Source organism: Dermacentor albipictus, chromosome 6 (assembly GCF_038994185.2).
Source record: "Dermacentor albipictus isolate Rhodes 1998 colony chromosome 6, USDA_Dalb.pri_finalv2, whole genome shotgun sequence".
Taxonomy (NCBI): Eukaryota; Metazoa; Arthropoda; class Arachnida; order Ixodida; family Ixodidae; genus Dermacentor; species Dermacentor albipictus.
Window position 1 is genome coordinate 42,629,513 of NC_091826.1, and position 20,648 is coordinate 42,650,160.

A 20,648-nucleotide genomic window follows, 5' to 3' on the forward strand; every position below is an offset into this window, starting at 1 on the left:
ATGCGTTCCGGCTGTTTAGCTCGCTTACTCGGGAAGCTGTACGGCAAGTCTTCAGGGATCATTGAGATGCTGCTGCTCTTGTTGCTGTTGTTGTTGATAATAATAATAATAATAATAATAATAATAATAATAATAATAATAATAATAATAATAATAATAATAATAATAATAATAATAATAATAATAATAATAATAATAATAATAATAATTTGATTTGATTTTTTTTTATGGCGCAAGGGCGCCGTTTAAATTACAAGCATCTTTGGCGTATCTCCGCGACGCCTGTTGCATGACCAAAAACCGATCCAGGAATCAACGCGGTGAAACATTTTGCGGCTACAAAATTTCTCTCGTTGAAGCAATCAACCGATTACTGTAGTTGGGAACCCTGCCGAAAATTGGGAGGACCCAAAACAAAAGAAGTAGAGAGCGAGCATTACACGAGAAAGTGGGGGAAAAAGAGAAAAGGGAGCCGGATGTCATCGGTGTTCCAGTTTATTAAAATATTGAATACCACATATGATAACAACGGGCTGTTCCACGTCTACACGTCCATACAAGAGTATGGCTAACTACAGCACTGTGTTTTATGCAGTCATACATCGGAAACGACTTCTTTCTTGCGACAGGTGGTCACTGGTTTAGGAGTGACAAGAAATCACCAACAAAAAAATTACGCACTGTTGCATTCGAATAGACACAAAAAAGGACGGCCTGCCCATTGGTCATCCATCCTTTGTATATAGTTATAAAAAGTAGCCTGTCCCATCTTCTGGCACATAATTACTCAATAATGGTCCACCTACCCTTGTTTACTACGATTGTATCTTGAGTTTTGTGCCCTAGCAATGTCGACCTATTAAAACATTCCACAAACGATAACAACAATTCATCGACGAGATTAGAGGAGATAAAAAAAGTTAGTGAGAACTTTAGGCAAGAGGCTTGACTGTAAAACCAAAAAGCTATGTAGCAGTGAAGGCACGTCTAAATTCGGTGCTTCGTTGAAGGTGTCACAGTCGTCCAAAAGTTTCGTGACGGAACTCGTGGCGCGAAATTGTTGTCGCAGCAGGACATGTTTTAAAATATGCGCATATAACGTCAGTGGGCATTATGTACAATGCGAAAAAGAAACTGAAAACATGTCGCGACAGCATGCTTGTGTCGCCACAGCAAATGTTAGATTGTGGGGCTCAGTCGAAATAAATTGCGCTGGGTTCATGGGTGAGCCCAGTTCATGGGTGAGCCAGTCGGACACTGGAAGGCTCGAGTGAAAGCCGGGAAGTTGCTGACGGCCTTGTTGCAGTCTCCCGTCAGAGCCCTGACTGGGCCCGCTCGGGTACACATGCTGGAGCTGGCTGTAATAAAGAACACCTGTGCAAGAAGTGAGAAAGAACAAAAAACGCTTACAATTCGTAATGTGACACCACACACACAAAGAGCGAATGAAATGCTGGAAACTTCTTTTGAGCAAGAATACCTCATGTTTAAGAGAGTTTGCTCCAACACTCAAAGAGTACACCATCCCTGCTTCTGCATGAGCTCGGACGGACTCCACCAGAGGAGTGGTCTTCCGCAAAATTGAACACACTTTAAGACTGAAGGTACGCAAGGCTGAACGTTCGAATAGTGTGAATACTTGTGATACTTGTGAATACTTGTGTGAAACTCGAGACTACGCGAGCATGGTGTGCCCGATGGCCGGCAGCAATAGAGGATGACAAGGACGACGTGGTGCGCGTTTGGCACGGGCGTGCCAAGCATGACAAAAAAGACGAACAAAACAAGAACAAGCGCTAGTTGGCCAAGAACTTGAGGTGCAAACGGAGAAGGAGATGAAGAAAGGAAGGAAGAGAAAGGGCAGGGAGCGTGGAGGAGACACGTTGGCGGCTGCAAGAAGGGAAGGCGGCTATGGTGCGGAGATGCGACCTTGACGGGCGCCTGGACCTAGGCTTGCGAGGGCCTCTGCCTAGCCAGCTAAACACTTCCCGTCGAACTGGCGCCTTCTTTGCAGCAACCTGCGGTATGCACGCCCGGGACGGTTCTCGTAAAGCTGGGCGACGAGGCGCGAATAAGCGGCCGGTCGACAGTCTTGGCCTGTACCCTAATGGCTCCTACACGCTCGCTGCTGCTAGTCGTCTCTGGAGCCTGGGACGTCGCGTTGTGACTACTTCCCACGACCGCGATTTGGCAGTCGAGCACATTGTCACGTAGACCACCCGTATATTACTACTCACTGCCGCCTACTGCCTCAGTTGGTTCGCGCCATCCGGAACTGCATTACTCAGAGGCTACCTCTCAACTAACTGGTGAATTCGCTGTTTGCTCGAGATTTTCTTTTCCTTTGTTATCCATTCATAACCGGGGACGCTCTCCGTTGACTCCCAAGCGTGTTAATGTGTCACGTGCCTTGACTATACTTCTGCATTTCACGTGTCATATTAGTTTAGCGTAACTCGAGTTGGTGTGGTGTTTTGAAAACGAGTGTCTGGTTTCTATTATCGATGGTGTCACCATTAGTGCGTTTGCAAGCAGCCTTGTACTCTTATTAGCATCACCGACGTTTTAGCACCTCGCATGCACGCATTTCGTTGATCCCGTAAAAGAACCTCATCACCGCCAAATAACAAGAACTCTAGAGCCAATCGGAAACTCACACAGTCTCTGAAAAAAGGAAGAGAAGGAAGAAGAAATGGAAAAGGAGGAGCGCGAGAACAGCGAGGCAAGACAGAAGAGGCTGCCACTGCATCGGGTGCTTGGAGGAAGCTGCCGGGTAGGGACCCGAGCTTCGCAACACCAACCGAGCCAGAGGGATTTCCTGCGGGAATTGCGACGCTCTCCTCCCTGCATCCAGTGGAAGTGCTACACCTGACGTAAATACCTGGCGTTTGCCCGGTGGGTGACCACGAAACACTGCGAGCTCCGTCAGCACAGTTGCTCTTCTTCAGCAGCCTTCTTCGGCAGCCCTTGGCAAGTCATCATCTGTGCCAGTGATGACCAATCTTTCTATCCGCTTTCCTGCCACGCTTCAAGTATCAGTGGCTTGCATGAACTTATATAGACTTTCTTGTTCCAATTTGTTGTTATCGTGTGCTAGTATGCTTGCATCAGTTTTCTCACTTTTACTTATTTGGTGGGGACTTATTTTTGGTGGTGACTACAGTGTCCAAAAGAATAAAAATTTCTGCAATAGGTCGCCTCCTTCCCGCAGTCAGCGTGCTGCAGCAATGCCCCACTCACCTCAGTGGAGCAGTCTTGCCGAGTTGCAACCCTTTAAAGGAAGTCCGATAAATTTCTCTGTCCATCTCTGTCTTTCTCTCCCTCTCCTGGAAGTAATCTTAAGGGGCCTTCATGAGCGCTAAAAGCAGCCACTGAATGCTTCTTCGCTACGAGCAGTATGATTTTGCTCATACAGACTTAAACAATCTTAAACAGACTTAAACATACAGTCTTAAACGCATGTTTATATCTGTCTTTTTTTCCCATGAACATATATTTTCAAAATTTCCTGTGGCGGTAGAACAAATCTGCTTCAATCAAGTCCGTCATATGATGGCCGAAAAATTGAGACGACTCTCCTTTAGAGTGAACATCTTGAAGGGGCAGCGCAAAAAGACGATGACAGAAGGCAGGAAACACACAGGGCAGCGCTGAACTCACAACTAACTTTATTTGAAGGCATACATACACTTATGTACACAACTCATAGCCACGTGCTCTCCCGTCCATGGCGTCATTATCAGTGCGCAGGCAAAAAACACGAAACACCATTTAATCTAATGCTACGTTATGAAGCGGCTTAAAAATTCAAATTCACTATCATGCAAGTGAATTGGGAGCATTAGAATAAATGGTGTTTCGTGTTTTTTGCCTGCGCATTGATAATGACGCCATGTACGGGAGAGCACGTGGCTATGGGTTGTGTACATAAGTGTATGTATGCCTTCAAATAAAGTTAGTTGTGAGTTCAGCGCTGTCCTGTGTGTTTCCTGCCTTCTGTCATCGTCTTTTTGCGCTGCCCCTTCAAGATGTTCAACCAGTACCAACTCGCCCAAATGTCGATCCTTCTCCTTTAGAGTGATGGCCATTTGGGGAGTTCATACGAGTGAATCACGTACGGGTGAGTTTTCGGTATTTCACTTGTTCTATATCGAGAGCGCCTTTCCCAATCTTGTGAGCAAGGTGCTCGTACGTTACAGGATAGCCCCTCTATTCAGCCTGCACAGCCAACGATGTTTCAATGTCGCTGCAGATGTCTTCAGAAACAAACCAGGGAAGAATATCGAAGAAAAATCTGAACAGCAATTTCTTAGTTAATATAAACAACGTGCATATAAGCTGACGTAATTAAAGAGCCTGGCCAGCTCGTATTACACACTACATTTTGCAATGGTAATAAAATGGGGAGCAAATTACTGTCAATGTAATCAATCACACTTTATCATAGCTAAATTACAATGCTGGGGAGAGTAAGTGGCAACTGTGTTCAATTACATTTATGGAAGAAGTAATTAGCATTATAATCGGTTACCTTCTTTCGGTAACGTGTACAAGTCTGCCTCCATCGTGAAAGAAATTACTCAAATGCAGACCACACACAAGACTAGACGAAATTACAGGTGCAACTAACAGCTTTTTGTTGTTTGAAACGTTGCCAGTGCAACCTGTTTTAGCGTGTAGTATTGTGTGTCCCTTTTGGTGCCATTTCATCCAAGATGAAACCGTAGCAACTGTGCCAACAAACCATACGGCAAATGGATCCTTGATAAAATATTTGGTCCGGCATTTATAAATTCTATCGTGCAACACGTTTACAAATGGTCCAATTTCTCCGTCGTAGCATGTCTTCCTTATCTTTTTTAGCCATGGTGACGTTATGTTCTATAAGTGCTTCTTTCATTCGTAGAGTCGATGTTCTCTAGCTGACTGTTGCTGGCGTCTAGCATCTACCTGCCGCTAACGAATGAAACCGCATCTTCTGCTTCGTAGGCTGCGACGATTGATTTGTGTGTCATGTAAATTACTTGTTATATGCGCTCGCAAACTTAGTAATCTCTATTGAGCTGATCCGGAGGGGATTCGGAAGCACCCACTCTGCCACTGACACAGTGCTGCTTACATGAGCACTCAGGTTGCGTCTGTGGGAAGGATGAAATTTTGTTGCTTCATTCGCATGTCTCTACCCTTCTAATTCGCGTTATCGTTTCCACGATTCGTCCGAGTGCTCACTGAGGCTGTCCTCTCCGCAATCTCTCCGGCCTCACTTGACCATCAGAATCCACCATCTTTCTTCTCTCCTTCTGCATTTGCATCTCCACTGGCCAGGTGCCCAAAAGAACCAGAGGAAGTAGGCGATGAAAGCTGTCACTTTGAAATTGCGCTTATTCCACGTGATGTGGAAAATTACATTATGCGAAGCGTTGCGTTATGATATCAGGACACCTTGCTCCTGCGTCAATTACAATACTCGATGACTCTGAACTTTACATTTTTTATGCAAACTGTGCAGTAAAGAAAGAAATTGAGTTAATTTCTGTAGCATAGTTTAGAATTTGTGAGCGACTGAACCAGGCACGTAAAAACCATGTAGGGGTCTTTTATTTTACCTTACAACAAAAGTCAAAATCAGAAGAATGTGAAGAGAGCTCTTGAGCGACGTAAACGACGTGGTTGTTTAATTGCGCCGAAAACTTATATAATGCACAAATGCTCTCATTCGAGTACAAAAGGCAAATTGCGAACTTGCACCATCTTTAGGTTGGTATTTTATTAGATTGCGACTTGGCGGTTGGTGATGCCTTGCGGTTTCAGGGGCGATAGTGTGCTTTTGACCGAAGCCCCATAAAAACGAATAATATGCCAGCAGACAAGCTTACGCGTCTGTAAGGGAATATAGCAGTATTACAGCACAATTCGTATACAAGTTCTGAGAAGCACAAGAGTGACTTGCTGTTTTTCTTTCCTACACTTGTAAGCAGAGATGTTTATTCTTGTGGAGTTTCTACATGTGATAAAGCCTGCAAACAGGAAGATTGCATGTTCGCACATAGAGATAACTAAGTTTAACATCATCGAGCAACCCAGCGTCATTGCAAAAGGCAAAGTATTGGCCTTTCCGAGCGGCCGAGAGGCAGCGAATATATTTTTCATGGCCTTCATTGTTCTAAGTGTCTTTTTATAGCAAAAAATAGCATATTCAATTTCTTTTTTTCTTTCTGGGAAATCGCAGCTTTCATTAGCTCACTTTTGAGGAGAGCGTCCAAGGCTCGAGTTTTCTCTGACAAAGTTCCCCTGGCCGGTGCTGGTTCGTCCTTTCCAATGGATGATGCTCTCCTTCGGTCGAATACCTGCATTATACCGAATGCACGCACGTAACTATGCCACCTTTTTCTTCGCTGAAGACGGGCGCCATGGCCATGAAACAGTGTCGCGCAGGTTGCTGAAGCACTGCGCATGTCTTATATGAATTTACCTGAGCCCACGATGAACTAAAAGATCTGCTCACAAGGGCAAGCCATACCTCTGCTGATATTTTGCGATGAGGCCCCTTCCTATAGCGCGCTTTCGGAAACCCAAATACAAATCACTTTCATACGGACTTCGGTGTCAATCACGCCAGCCTGCGCCACGTCGCTGCCAGTTTGTACTCTCGCAATTCGAGTTGGCTGTTACTGCACGTCATACAGTTTAAGAAAAAGAAAAGAATGCTTCAAAAAACTTGAATTTAGAGACAGAGAACGGTTTCTAAATCATATGTAGTTCCCATGGAGCCGTTACCCCTTCGTAGTGGTTGCAAACATCACTGCCGCAATTGACACATTATTAAATTTTCAGGAGGGGATAACATTTTAGCTTCAGCCCTACGCGCACATCTACACCAGAACAGAGACTCTGCCCCAAAAGCGTGTTTTCTCGCAAAACGGTGTTCCTCGCGAGCATTGATTCGCAGTCATTCTACGGTGAAGTGCACTGTCGAGTGCATCAAGACATCTGAATTTCCAACAATAATTAATAAACAAAACTCTTGTGCTGCGTTGACCTACCACGGGCGTGATTCGTATGACTACAGGGATTGGATTAACCTTCGTGCCCGATACTAGAGATGGTCTTGCGGCGTTATTTTCCAGAATCTCTGTTTCTAAATTTCCAGTAAATTATACATTTTTTTACCGATGCATGAAACCAGTGGGTATTTTAATGCTTTCCTAATCACTGCAATTTGCTGCCTTTCTTGCAAAATAAACTTCTAAAATTGATAAACGAGCGAAATTACAAAGCATTTAAAGCCAGGGTAACCAAGCCCATGCATATCCTCATAAGAACCATCATTCCAATGCTGGATGCACTGCGGAGCTCCCAGTAGCAACTCTTGTAGGAATATATGCTGCAAGCGGCTCGCCTGTCTCAATGTCGAGCAATTACAAAGGTGAAAGAATTAGTTGGCTCGTTTCAGGAGCGCGTACCGATGGGGTATCGACGGGACGTTCCTCGACCCCTGTGGGCGATGTTGGTGGCGACGCCTGGTCCGCAGCTCCTTCGGGCCTTTCCGCTGGTGACGTCATAGGCACTGCGGCGTGTTCAGTTTGGAGATCGTGTGAAGAAGGTCCGCTTGTGGGTTTCACGAACGCGACTATTCGCCCTTCGGTCGGTGATGGAATGGCGTGGCAGGTTGGGTCTGCTGGCGGTCCTGTTGATGAAACTTCCTCTTCTGGCTTGGGCCCCGTTGCTGCCTGGTGAACTCTCACTGTCCCCGCCGCTGAAAGTGATTCGGTTATTTGATTGGAAGATTGCTTAGTTTATTGCGATGGTTATGGTGCTGTTAACTGTATTTAAAAAGGTTTAGATGAATGGAAATGGATGTCAAAAAAGCGTTCTCTTGCGTCTCTATCGGCGTTCCTTATGCACACCACCAACTGCTAAATGAAATGGTGATTCACCCAACAAACATGATTGATTTGTCAATTCACTGATTGATTGAACAACTCATTCATTGGAATGTAACGGCTCAAAGAAATGCCTAGCTTAGGAAAGACGCCACCGTAGAGGGCTCACGAATAATGTTGAGCAATTGGGGGCACGTTAGATTATTTGCCGAGTGTTCTTGCATTCAAAGAGTAACAAAATGCAATTGCAACTGCCGGAAATCGAACCTGTTATCACTACATCGGCTAAAGGCATCGTCACAGGCACTGAGCTACTAGAGCGAGGGAGTTAAGTAAATACGGGCTAACGTTGGCGAGTACCTGTTGAGTTGGCTTTCTACGCCGAGTAAATATGTTCATTCATCACGTTGTTTTTATTTCCACTGTCCCGCAGAAACAAGCGACGAAGTAAAATTGTTGAATACCTACAACACTCAATACAAGATTGTTGCAGGCACTCACTAGTTTCCGCGCCTTCCATTTATTTATTTATTTATTTATTTATTTATTTATTTATTTATTTATTGTACCCTCAAGGCATACAAGCATTTACAAGCGTTTTTGTGTGTGTATGTGCGTGTGTGTGCATTACCGTTCTATGTTTGGGTTCGTTGTTGTAGTGTGGGGCTTTCCAGGCTTGGGGCCTTTTGCTTTAGCCTTCATCTTTGTGCCTTTGTGCCCGACGTCTGACTTGTCGGCCTTCGAAGATCGCCTGGCTTTGTGCTCCTTGGGGGAGTTGGAGGCTCCTTGCGAAAGGGGTTCCATGGTAGTTCCAAAGGGTAAGCAGATGGAACACCGCAGCGCAAGATGGCTTCTTCTTCTTCTTCTTCTTCTTCTTCTTCTTCTTGAGCGATTCTAATCTTTCTGATGATGCTGGAGCGCCACTGGTGGACATTTGGTACTTTATAGCCTTAAGAAAAAAAAAGGAATCTTTATTGACTCATGTATATTGTTAGTTCTCTGTGTTAATGAATGAACTCTAGGGCTTTAGGTGCCAAAACCACCATCTGATTATGAGGCAAGGCGTAGTAGGGGACTGCAGATTACTTTCGACCACCGGGGGATCTTTAACGTACTTCCATTGCACAGGACACGAGCGTTCTTGCATTTAGACCCCATTGAACTGGAGCCGCCGCGCCCGTGATCTTATTCCGTGGCCTAGCCACCACAGCGGGTAGTTTTTGTGTGTGTATGTGCGTGTGTGTGCATTACCGTTCTATGTTTGGGCCGCAGGAATGGCTGTTGGGGCGCTGACTTTTTCAGTGATACAAAATTTAACGCATGCTAAATTTCCTGCTTCCCAATTGCAATTCTATAGTAAGGTTTAATACAGTGAAGCTGTTTGTGGCTGGGCTTCCGTGTATTTATCGTGCCCTTCAATCAGTATTTGAGAGCTATAACTATCGTCATCACCAATGGCACGTGCCATTCATCGCGCCTTCGTCGTCGTCTTCTTCCACAGCTGGCCCCGATGTCTTTCATCATGCTAGCATTCCCGTATTGCCCCTCCCTCTTCGAGGGCGCTGACGGATTTGACCCACTGCCAGTCGGTGGTGATTTCGGTCTCGAATGCATTGTCTCAGAGAGAGAGAGAGAGAAAGAGAAAACAAGGGTAGGAAAGGCAGGGAGGTCAACCAGAACAGCATCCGGTTTGCTACCCTGCACTGAGGGTGGGGGAAAGGGAAATAGAAAGAGGGAGAAAGGGAGAGAGTAAGTACATCGCGTAATGAAAACGGCAATGTATCTAACGGATGTATAGCGCGATTGAACGCGGATGTATAAAAATGTGTGTGTACCTTTATTCACGGTCACCACCGAACAAGGCAATAACCTTCGTTCAAAATTCTGTGCCACCTCCTAGTTTTGTGCTAGACAGCTTTGCTGCTCATCCATTTTTACACAATGGAATGACTCATGATTTTCTGTTATCAATACTCACCGCCGATATTTACTTGTTCGCATTTAATTTCAAATTCACTGACTCATAACCTTCTTTCACAAGTTTTTTCCACTGTTCTCGTTGTAGTTTTGACCAATTCTACTGTGCTCGTCCTTGGACAGTCTTCGAGAGCAGGTTACGCCCTTTCTTTTTCTTTCTTTTTCTAGGAAGTACAGCTAAATAACCATTCACATCCATGATGCTCCTCGATTGAGGAGGTTGAACTGGCTGGTGACGGAGAAGTTCGACAGCTCCCATAGTTTCCTATATGTGGCCAAGGAGCGCCATTATGAAAAGCTACCTAAGTGCAAGTTAAAGGGATACGGAACAAAACTTTTTGTCGCCGAAGTTTTCAGCCCAAATGAAAGCTTGGGTGCTGAAACTGGTCAACACCACGTCTATTGGGTGCACCACAATCTACAGCACGTGTCTGTGACGTCGTCTGCAACGTTGTCTGTGCCGTATACCGGCGTGCCAGCCACCGCTCGCATCTCTCCACCCTCGTGGAGGGCAGCGAACGACGTGTCAACTGTGCGGTTATACTCGTGGTCACGTGCTTGTTTCTGCAAGCGGAGCTCGTGCCCCAGTCTTCAATATCCCCGTTCATGTTGTGTGGTGCTTTGCATAATGTGATCAGTGAAGCACCGGGCACAAGGCAGGAGAAATGCCTCTACCTCGACTACGCGAAATGGTGTAAGAAATGTGTCGGCGGCTGAGACAAGCCGCGTCACACCACTCCGGCAGAGCCGATGCTTCGAAGGATATGGATTCACGCCGAACGCCCATCGAAGCCAGCAGACGTGCAAAGAGAAAAGCGCGCGGATGTCAGGCAAGCGCCGGCTGCCCACCTCTGTTGCTACGATTGAGGTTCGTACAATAATCACTAGGGGGAACTTTGGCACTAGTGTCTACGGGAGTTGCGATGGGGGCGATGCGGACAGCATGGGAATGCTCTGAATACCCGAATTTGCCTGAACTTGCCTATGGCTTCAAACGGCTTTGCTACCTTGTAAACTTCATCATTTTAAACAAAGTATGATGCGCAAAAAATAATTCAGTAAAGATTGTTATATTTGTTCAACGGCACGATTCGAAGACCTCTAGCACAGAAGCCCGATATTGAAACCATCGCACCAGGGACGCATCCATCGACAAGCGACCTAATACGAATATAGCAGATATCAATGCGAAGTTAAAGGCACGAAGAGTGGAACTTGCGCCGTGCAAGTTCAGCTCCCAGCTCAAGCTCATGAAAGCGATTTGTGGCCCGCTTCTTCGCTTCATTCGTAGGTGGCCGCATGTCAATACTTCCAGTAGAACGGAAGTGTGCAATATCGACCTGCCTGAAGTATCTAGTATTCCTTCGGGTTTTAAATTCTTACGAACTTCTGGTGATCACACATCTCATTCTTCTCTGGACAGGCCACCATCCGCATCACCCTGGTTTGTACTTCACGCCGATATGCTATGAGGTTAAGTCGAAGTGCGAACCAAGATATTGCACTGATGAGACTCAAATTCAAAATTACTTTCTCGGTGAAAACGGGAATTTCTTAGATTCAAATTTCCGTCGCGAAAGTAGTTATGCTTCTCAAGAATGTCCGCTATTCTGCGTATTTTTTTCCATGGACCACCTTACCGTGTCCCCACTGTCTGAAGATAGCGTTTGTGCCGAATTACGACTTTCAGTTCAGATTCAGAGGCGGAAATAATATTTTGGAAGATAGAACATTTTAGCAGCATTTGTATGAAAATAATTACAGGTTCTTTTCCGCAAACACATTTGTTAAACAGTTCTCACGAATGCTATAATTTGCACGTTTTCACCTCGGTGTTAAGAGTTAAAGAACACAGAAGTATCTTGTGAAACTGCTTTTCAATGAATTGAAAATGTTCAGACAAAGCAAAAACGCAAATTTCGAAAGAATGCGCGAGTCTGTCGGTTTTTGGCAGATTTTCTATCGTACCTATTTTTTCACCGTTTCGTGAAAAAAGTTTTTTTTTCCGCTCGAAATGTATAGGGAAAATACTTTACAACGAATGCTTATATACGGGAAAAATTTTTCTAATATGTTTTTTAGAAAATGATGTTGGTCCAGCGCCGAGGTTGGGACAGTGGACGTGGAATGACCCATGTAATACTTTAACTCTATAGATATGTATGAGCCGAGCGTGGGCATTAACTATCCTTATGACTTTCGATCAGCTTTGGAAACCCCATGGTCACGAGTTGTATAACATGTGACAGCCTACCATGGCGAAATCTTGCAGGCTGGGCACTTAAACTTTCCATTGCAGCACCAAATGATGGCGTAAAATTTATGTATTCATGGTGTAATAATTTTATTGCCAAAACCAAGAAAATGCGGTTAATGATTAGTTCTTCAGTTAACCTCAACATATAAAGCGGCTTCAGGACACAAAGCATGTAGCCCCTACCGAGTCCAACCCTTAACTTTGGCTGGATAATAATGGTTAACATTCGCAGAGAAGGTACTTTATCTGTAGACATTCTGTTATTTCTGTTTTTTATTTAAATCCTTCAATATGATTGCGATACCTAGATTCGTTATCTGCGACACATGCTTGACACAACCACTCGCCTTAGACTTGGCAGCGTTCCAAGAGTATCGAGAAATCCAATCACTGCAAGCCCGAGAAACGTTTAAACAGAAAGCAAACGAAAATACGCTGCATCCAAACAGAAAACCTAATAACACTCATTTCCTAGGAACTTCGTTTATCGATATATTAAGTGCACGGCAGGGGGGGGATGGGTGGGGGGCACGTCTAGTTTTAAATTACCGTTTCCGCGAGCAAAAGGAAGCAGTGGATTTCCGGACTTTTTAATCCAAGCACAATTATCATCTTTCATGAAAGTTTGGTTCACTCCACTTTTACTCGGAAAGTGACAAGACATGTGGAAGTACACGTCTCGTTAGGCAGAAGGAAAAATGATTTCCCCCGAAACACCGTTTTGAATTACGCACATATGGCTGCATAAAGAAGAGATGCTTCATTCCGGAAGTTCCTCTATCTGATTTCTTCATTCCGTCTATAGTGTCAAGCTCCATTTAGTATGAGGAAGTTCGTCCCGCTGACGAAATTGCCCCTGCACAGCTTCCCGAAGGGAAAATTTTGGCATGCGCTTGAGATTGTGAAGTCTTTCACTGAGACAACAGTTAGAAACCTCGAAATTACGTTTACAGTGTCCGCTTACTTGCCCGTCGTCGTCACCAGCATAATCGCACAAGCCATTGCAATTACTTGGCTTTGCTAAACACAGAAGGGCCAAGACGGTTTTTATAGGGCCAATATCCAGTCTCACTGACCTCTTTTGTCATGTATGGATCGTTTGGTATAGAGAGTTCTTGTTTCTTATTGTCATTTTTTCCTGCTTCAGTTTCGTAAGTCAGTGTATTTGCAATTGTGTATTCCTTATGTACTAATAATTTTTTATTCCTATTTATCTTTCTTTTTATTTTTCGTTCGTACGCTTTTATTTTAATTTATAACTCATCTTTCACGTTAAACAGCGCGTGCAGCATGCCAGGCATTTCATGAGGCTAAGAACTCAATTTCTCATAAAAATATATCTTTCTCTGCATCCGCGATTTCCATGTCTCCATTGTCATCATAAGTTGGTTGTCTGGTCATCATCGTAATCATCGCGGCGGCTGGGGCGACAGTCGACTACGAAGCGAGAGAGACGGTCACGGACGAAGCTCGCCCAGGGCCTAGCGGATGGCGCGGTACGCCTCGGATGCACGCTATCGTCTCGGATGCTCGTCTTGCGAGGAACGAGGTGCGACGTGCGAAGAGGGTGGAGCAAGGCGTTCGACCGCGAGTGCTCCATTCCCCTGCCGAGAGGATGCAACGTAATTGTGTTCGGCTTGCGTTAAGCATTTGTAACACTCACTGCCGACGGACAAGCTGCACCTTTAAGTAGTACATAAAGTGCTTGCACGTGTCGACGAGGAGATCGACCTAAAGAGTCACGCGTTACTTCACACTGCGGCTCGTTATGTCTTGCAAGAAGTCTGACTCCTCCGATCGTTTAGCATAATGCCTCACCAAGTGTGCAGCAGGCTTTTGCTTTCAAGTGTTACAAGAGCGCAACATTTTGCCAAACTTTTTATACGAGCGATGTTAGCTTTAAGGTGGTATATTAATTTCCGTAGTCTCCTGGCTGACGGCAGCTTTTTTTTCCCCCGCATTCTGGTTGCTTGATTGCGCTTTGTCGCAGCCAAATGGCCTCGCATAATGTACAACTTTGTGTCTCTGTTGGCATAGCGACACATTGCTTTCATCACCAGCAACAATATGTCATTTTTCTTTCGAGTTGTTATGTCGTTGCTCAACACAGTGGCATTTCTTAATTGTGTTTTAGTAAAAACTGGTAGAAAAGAAGGTGGCAGGACCACAATGAATAAACTGTCACCAGAAAAGAAATGGTTTCCCGGGGATGGTGCTGGGAATATTTCATGCCGAGACTTTCCCGAGCCGGTGGTAGGCGTATTTCATTCCGAGACAAAAGAAAAAACTGTTGAAGACACTTCCTGCCGAGCATGGGAACAAAAGAGTGTAGGTTCGGGATTAGGTTCATGAGGAGAGCGGCGACGCAGTAGGCTTCAGGCGGAAGACACGGGGACTTGATTTCTTCGCGCCGCGAATGGAGGAAATTAATGAGTCTCCGCTGCCGCTATACTAGAAGGAGAGACCATTATCGTTCACTGTAGTGGTTTACAGGTGCTCTTCCCCAACCACGGTTTACATTAGCGCTCTTAGAGTCTCTGAGATTGGAAGTTCTCGAGTTTCGCTTCCTTTTACAATTCTCTAAGGGGAAGTACGGGATTAAATTGACTTCTGCATGAGTCTGAATGTGAGAGGGAAAATTGGGACACAGGCATCTCCTCTGCGAGACGTCGTTCGTGTTGGTTTCTAGCAATATAGGTAATATTTTGTGAGCAGTGATTTTCTCACGTTATTGTAATTTTCAATTCTATACCACTACCATCTATAACGCCTTCGGGCTTCGAGGGTATTATTAATATAAGTAAATGAAACAAGTTGTAAGAAATATTGGACGAAAACTAGCACATTTCAGTTCCCGCTTTTTATTTTTCATTCATTTGTTTGTTTGTTTTATGTACTTTAAGATAATTTCTCGATAAGGTAGAATTCCTCTACGTTGTCAAACTAGCGACCTTGTCAGCTCTGAGGGTGGGGAGTACGTCAAACCATCTTTGATGGGGTCAAAATGTTAATATGTCAGAACGGTACAACACCACAGAATTTCACAGCGTACGGATTAGCCTCGTTTTTTCAGATCAGGTGCTCCAATTTTTCCTGTTATTTCGTAGGACTCCCAGACACAACGACAGTCTACAGCACTGATGACGTCTACAGCAGCTTTGCGCTTTGGCGTGCTGAATCCAAGTTGGTAAGCACTAGGCAAACATTTACCAAATACGTTTTCTAAGTAGCCCCCCGCCCACCTAACTTGACTGCAGGGGATATTTCATATTTGAGAAAACCAAAACAAGCGTCGTTGCTTCTTTACTCGGTGGCATAAATGGTGCGGCCAACGTTGCCTGAACATTATGACTTTGTGAAAACGTTTGTTGTTTCTTTATATTTGTTCGCCGGGATAATATAAGCCTGATTGTATTCGGAAACTGACAATTAGGACGGCCTAAGTCTTGAAGGATAATTGAGCGAGTAATATGCACAACAGCATTTCATACATCCTCTTTTGCAAGCCCTAGAGTGTCTTGCCTCTATTTCTAAAAGAATTCAGTCGGTGGACACATTAGAAAACTTCGCCATTGCGAAGTTTTCTGATGTGTTTTCCATGTTCGCCCTGTCCGCCATTGCGAAGTTTTCTGATGTGTCCACACGCAACTACAGAAGTACGCGGCGCTTCAAGCACTCACCATATTGGGCGTACAATATTGCGGAAACAGGCGCGGAGGCAGTCGAAGAACTGGTTATAGTTAAGGCAGAGTTGTAGTAATATTCGTTGCAATTCGTAAATAAAACGTTCACGAAGGCGTAAATAACTAGTTGAAAGGGAGCTCCGAATGACAGGCTCAGCAAACGTAGACGGCTGGTGCATCTCCCTCGAGTCGAGTCTAGATTATTTGGTCCCGGAGGAGAGTCTACGAACAGCTCGGAACTTAAAAATCGATAGCATTGACGTTTCCTTAACTGCTGAAAGTGAATCTTTGTGTGACTCCCTCTCGGGTTTTTTTTTTTCTTTACGTGGCTGCTGCTTTTTGTCACTGCGGATAATTTTGTCGACACATATACGATTGTTATACCGGGTGTTTTATTTTTTCTTTAGAGGGTACAAATTTTTTAAAAAGTTGCCCGTGACATATAGCACAATTGTGACCCTTGATCTAAATTACTTGATGAGGCTGCCATTACCTATGCGAGAAATGAAAACACTTCATTGAATTATTTTATAGTTGTGTTGATTAACATTTAGAATAACTGTATTACTGCAGATATTTAAAGTACGAATTATAGCGGGCGAGTTCGCAAGGCGTATCCACTTGGAACGAATTGTCTGGACTGTGCGAGCTTATTTTCGAAGTGTCCGACGAAATTCACTGGGATTTATTTCTTTTAAGAAAAATCTCTTTTATACATTGAAGCACAAAATTGACTGCAACACCAACGCATTTCGTAGGACACCTTGAAAATGAATGTCTCGAAAGTGCTGCAGTCCAGAGAATTCGCTCCAAGTGGATACGCCTAGCGGGCTCAGCGGCTTTATTTCCAGGCCTAAGTATGTGCCGAAATGTAATTAATTTTGAAGTTAGAGTAATTATATTACTAATTGAATTAAGCTTTTTCATTTATCTTGTAAGTACTGGCCACATTTTCGAGTAATTTAGTTCGAGGTTTAGAATTGTATTGTCCGCCACCATCATTTTTATTTAAAGTTTGGACCTTCTAAAAACGAACAAAAAGAAAAACGCCCAGTATTTGGGCCAAATGCAAGTAACAACAATTGGCCTTATACAGCCCCTCCATGCCGGCCGACAATGTCGCTCCAGAAAGCGCACTTCTGTTCTGCGCAATAATGAAAAAAATCCTTCATAAACCCTGAACATATGCTGCCGGTTCACAGCTGTCTTTAATGTGCGCTGATCTCTTTGTGAAATAGCGCAGTATATTCAGCCTATTGATTGATTTGCTTTATTGTTGTTTTTCTTAATTTTCCACGATATGTATGTCATGCCCTAACTTTTGTGGCTAAGAAACTTCCTACGAAAATGCTGTCGCAAGTTTATCTTTTCGCAGTAGTCAGCACTCTTCCAACTCTGTTGTCCAACGATACCAGTGGGCATGGCATTTGCATTGTCATCGCGTATTTCTCAAAGTACTGAAACAGTTCTTTTCAAGAGAGACTTTTAAACGACATTTCATGAAATAGTACGAAGAAACGGTCCCTTTTAAACAGCGAAGGGAGTGCGGCAGACGACACAATAAGTTTACGCCATGCAGGCAAGCCTTTTGCAATGATTGCGCAACTTTCAAACGTTTATATCGGTTAAGCGCATACGAAACGACGGAGACGAAAGGCCAAATGCCGTTTTTTTTTTCGGTAATCAAAAGGGGCGCACAATTGATTGCGTCATCATCACTTGAGAGTGCGAGCACAGATATTTTCAACTTCTAATCCCCGTACACAGAAGACCGGTAATTAGCGTAATGGTTGCAATCAAGAAGGCGTTTACGAAATGATGGGTTCCTATACTGAAGGAACCAGTGCCCGCGGCCGTCCGTAATTATGCACGTTTATTTGGCGGGGAATAGGGCGACCGCGTGACATTTCGTGAGGAGACGCACTGAAAGACAGCGCGAACGCTTTTGTCTAAACCCTGCAGCTATCGAATGTAAAGTATCACCATGGTAACGCGAACGCTGCTCGCTTTGAGATTCTTCCAATTATCCGTGGCACATCGCTTTGCAAACAATTCTGGTTAGATATATATATTTCTTTAGTTGAGAGTGTGGGTCTACGCCTCCGGCGTTTAAAAACTAGGAAGGGCTAATGACATAATATTCTACTGGGAAATTGAAAACTATGGTTTCTGTGTTCAAAATTAATGACTACCCGTTGCTGTAGAGGTTATCGGAGGTTTCTAGTCCTTAAGTGTGGGAAAACAATTTCGAAAAAGAAATGCCATGTATGGCAATAGCTGCCGTACGGCTTCCTATATCATGTCACTGAATGTCATTTTCAACTGTCGCACTCAGAATCAATCTTTTTGATGGCATTTTCATTGAAGGCAGTGCTACAAGAATGGCAATCTGATGATATGAGTAGAATTTGTTGCTGGGCAATTTGGCTGGCATCTAATGAATGCATTGTTGCGCCAAAAAAAAAGGAAATAAGGACTTGGGAGGGAGTGTACGAAACGACAGGTTGAGCGCTCAACTTCAACTGATCTCATTCTTTATTCTCCCTGCCCTACTGTAAGAATAAAATCAGTTGAAGCTCAGCGCTCAATCTGTTGTTTCGTACTCTCCCTCCCAAATCCTTATTTCCCTTTTTTGACGAAACAATGTAATCATTAGATCTGATGACATGAAAAGCATCATAGCTGATCTGATGATGAAAAGCCTCACAGCTGAAGAAAAATTCGTCCTGGTCCGAGACGAATTTTTCTTCAGCTGTGAGGCTTTTCTTTTGAGGAACCCGTATTGGTTTGCTTTGTAGCAATCGCTACGAACGGGTGGATGTCCGATTCTCCCTTTATTAATGAGTCTGAAATAATCAGAAGGATAAGAATGGGCTGGGGTGCGTTATGCAGGCATTCTCTGGTCATGAACAGCAGGTTGCCAATACGCTTTAAGAGAAAAGTGTATAACAGCTTTCTCTTACCAGTACTCACGTACGGAGAAGAAACCTGGAGGCTTACGAAAAGGATTCTACTTAAATTGAGGACGACGCAATGAGCTATGGAAAGAAGAATGATGGGCGTAACTTTAGGGGATAAGAAAAGAGCAGATTTGGTGAGGCAACAAACGCGAGTTAATGACATCTTAGTTGAAATCAACAAAAATAAATGGGCATGAGCAGGACATGTAATGAGGAGGGAAGATAATCGATGGTCATAAAGGGTAACGGACTGGATTCCAAAGGAAGGGGAGCGTAGCAAGGGGCGGCAGAAAGTTAGGTGGGCGGATTAGATTAAGAAGTTTGCAGGGACATTATGGCCACAATTAGTACACGACCGGGGTAGTTGGAGAAGTATTGGAGAGACCTTTGCCCTGCAGTGGCCGTAACCAGGCTGCTGCTGCTGCTGATTTTGATGATGATGATGACGACGACGACGACGACGACGACGATGATGATGATGATGATGATGATGATGATGATGCTCCCATTGGCTGCGACGCCACGTCACGAACGCACCTCGCGCGATCGAGACCCTGGCTCACGCTTGCTGGCTAAGGCAACACGTACCGCAATGGAGCCTGGAGCATATTGGGCGCATATTGAGTGCGTCGTGGATGGCCGCAAACTCGACAGTATCGAAACGTCGGCGGCATGCAACGTTGCCCCTGCAGTGTGCTGCTGGTGCTTGCCGGCTCGGGCAGGACGTCCCACTACGATGCCTGAAGCATCTACATCGTGGGCGGCCGCAAACTCGCCAGTGGCGAAGTGTGGCCTTCCACGCCAGTGCACCGCAGGCGAAGTATAAGGGAGCGGAAGAACTGCAGTGAAACGAGCGGAGATCCGGACAGCGAAATCCACGCCATCGTCGTCAACTATCATAACACACGGCGGGCGGAACGAGCGTTAACGCAAACGTTACTCGCAGCGCAATACTCGAACGACCGCTTCAGCAGAGTTCAATTGGACGTTAATCCTTTGGCATTCACAACTCACGAGATGTGTATATGTATCCTCGGTTTTTTTTTTCTTAAATTACTTTTCATGCTCTAAGCCACACGATGATTGCGTCACTCTTATTTTCAACGCGCAAATTGGGTTTTGTAAAATCGCAGCGCAGGAAGTGTGCAATACCACTCAAATTTGGAAATCGCAAAATCTATAGGGTAGCATATGTGGTAATATTATGCAATGCATAGAGATTGGGTATATCTTATATTATTATAAAATGAACCTCGGAGCATCTGCATTTCTCGGCTACGTTGAAACAAATGTTTTTAAAAAAAAGAATATAAGTTATTATTACACATGGGCTATAGTACTTCCTATCGTCTGCTTTTTTTTATGTGGGGCATAAAACCAACGCGCCTATTCCTTCAAGCACTGCATTTCATGTATACTGAATCACCAAAACTGCTCAATGGGTTCTTATATTAACAGTCATTTCACTCGGAAATAGCGCCTGCCAGCCCTGACAATTTCATTGATTTCTAGGCGTCGCAATACGCATTCAATCATTTACTCACATGCAATCACTTAGCAGAGAACTGCGAAAGCGTGTGCGTATTCGTCGAGAACTGCAGTGATTAGAAGCGGGCACCGCTTAAATTTGTCTTCTTTCTTCTCTTCCTGTTAGGCTTTAATTACTTTGCGACGCATCAGAAAAGGTATATAGCATTGAGACAGAACAAAAAAGGGTTTGGCAAGAACACAATAAAGAAAACACAAATGATGTTAACCGGAATCGCGATGAAGAACTACGTTCTAAATTCAGTAGAATGCAGTAAAGAAAGATATGACTCCGCATTTAAGCGTTTCTTTATACACTATTGTTTTTCACTAATGCATAGGTGTAACAAGAACATCTGTG

At 44.3% G+C, this 20,648-nt stretch overlaps 1 protein-coding gene and 1 long non-coding RNA gene across 2 annotated transcripts in view; one reads left to right on the forward strand and one right to left on the reverse strand.

Annotated features, from left to right (window-relative positions):
- LOC135920736 (adhesion G protein-coupled receptor E2-like) overlaps nucleotides 1-20,648 on the forward strand; it is a 565,456-nt gene that overhangs the window by 101,453 nt on the left and 443,355 nt on the right. The gene's annotated exons all lie outside the window — the stretch shown is intronic.
- LOC135920745 (uncharacterized) lies at nucleotides 480-7,547 on the reverse strand. Its single transcript, XR_011506950.1, has 3 exons — nucleotides 7,464-7,547; nucleotides 6,245-6,347; nucleotides 480-1,374 (listed from the first exon to the last, which is right to left on the reverse strand). It is a non-coding gene; the product is annotated as an uncharacterized lncRNA (long non-coding RNA).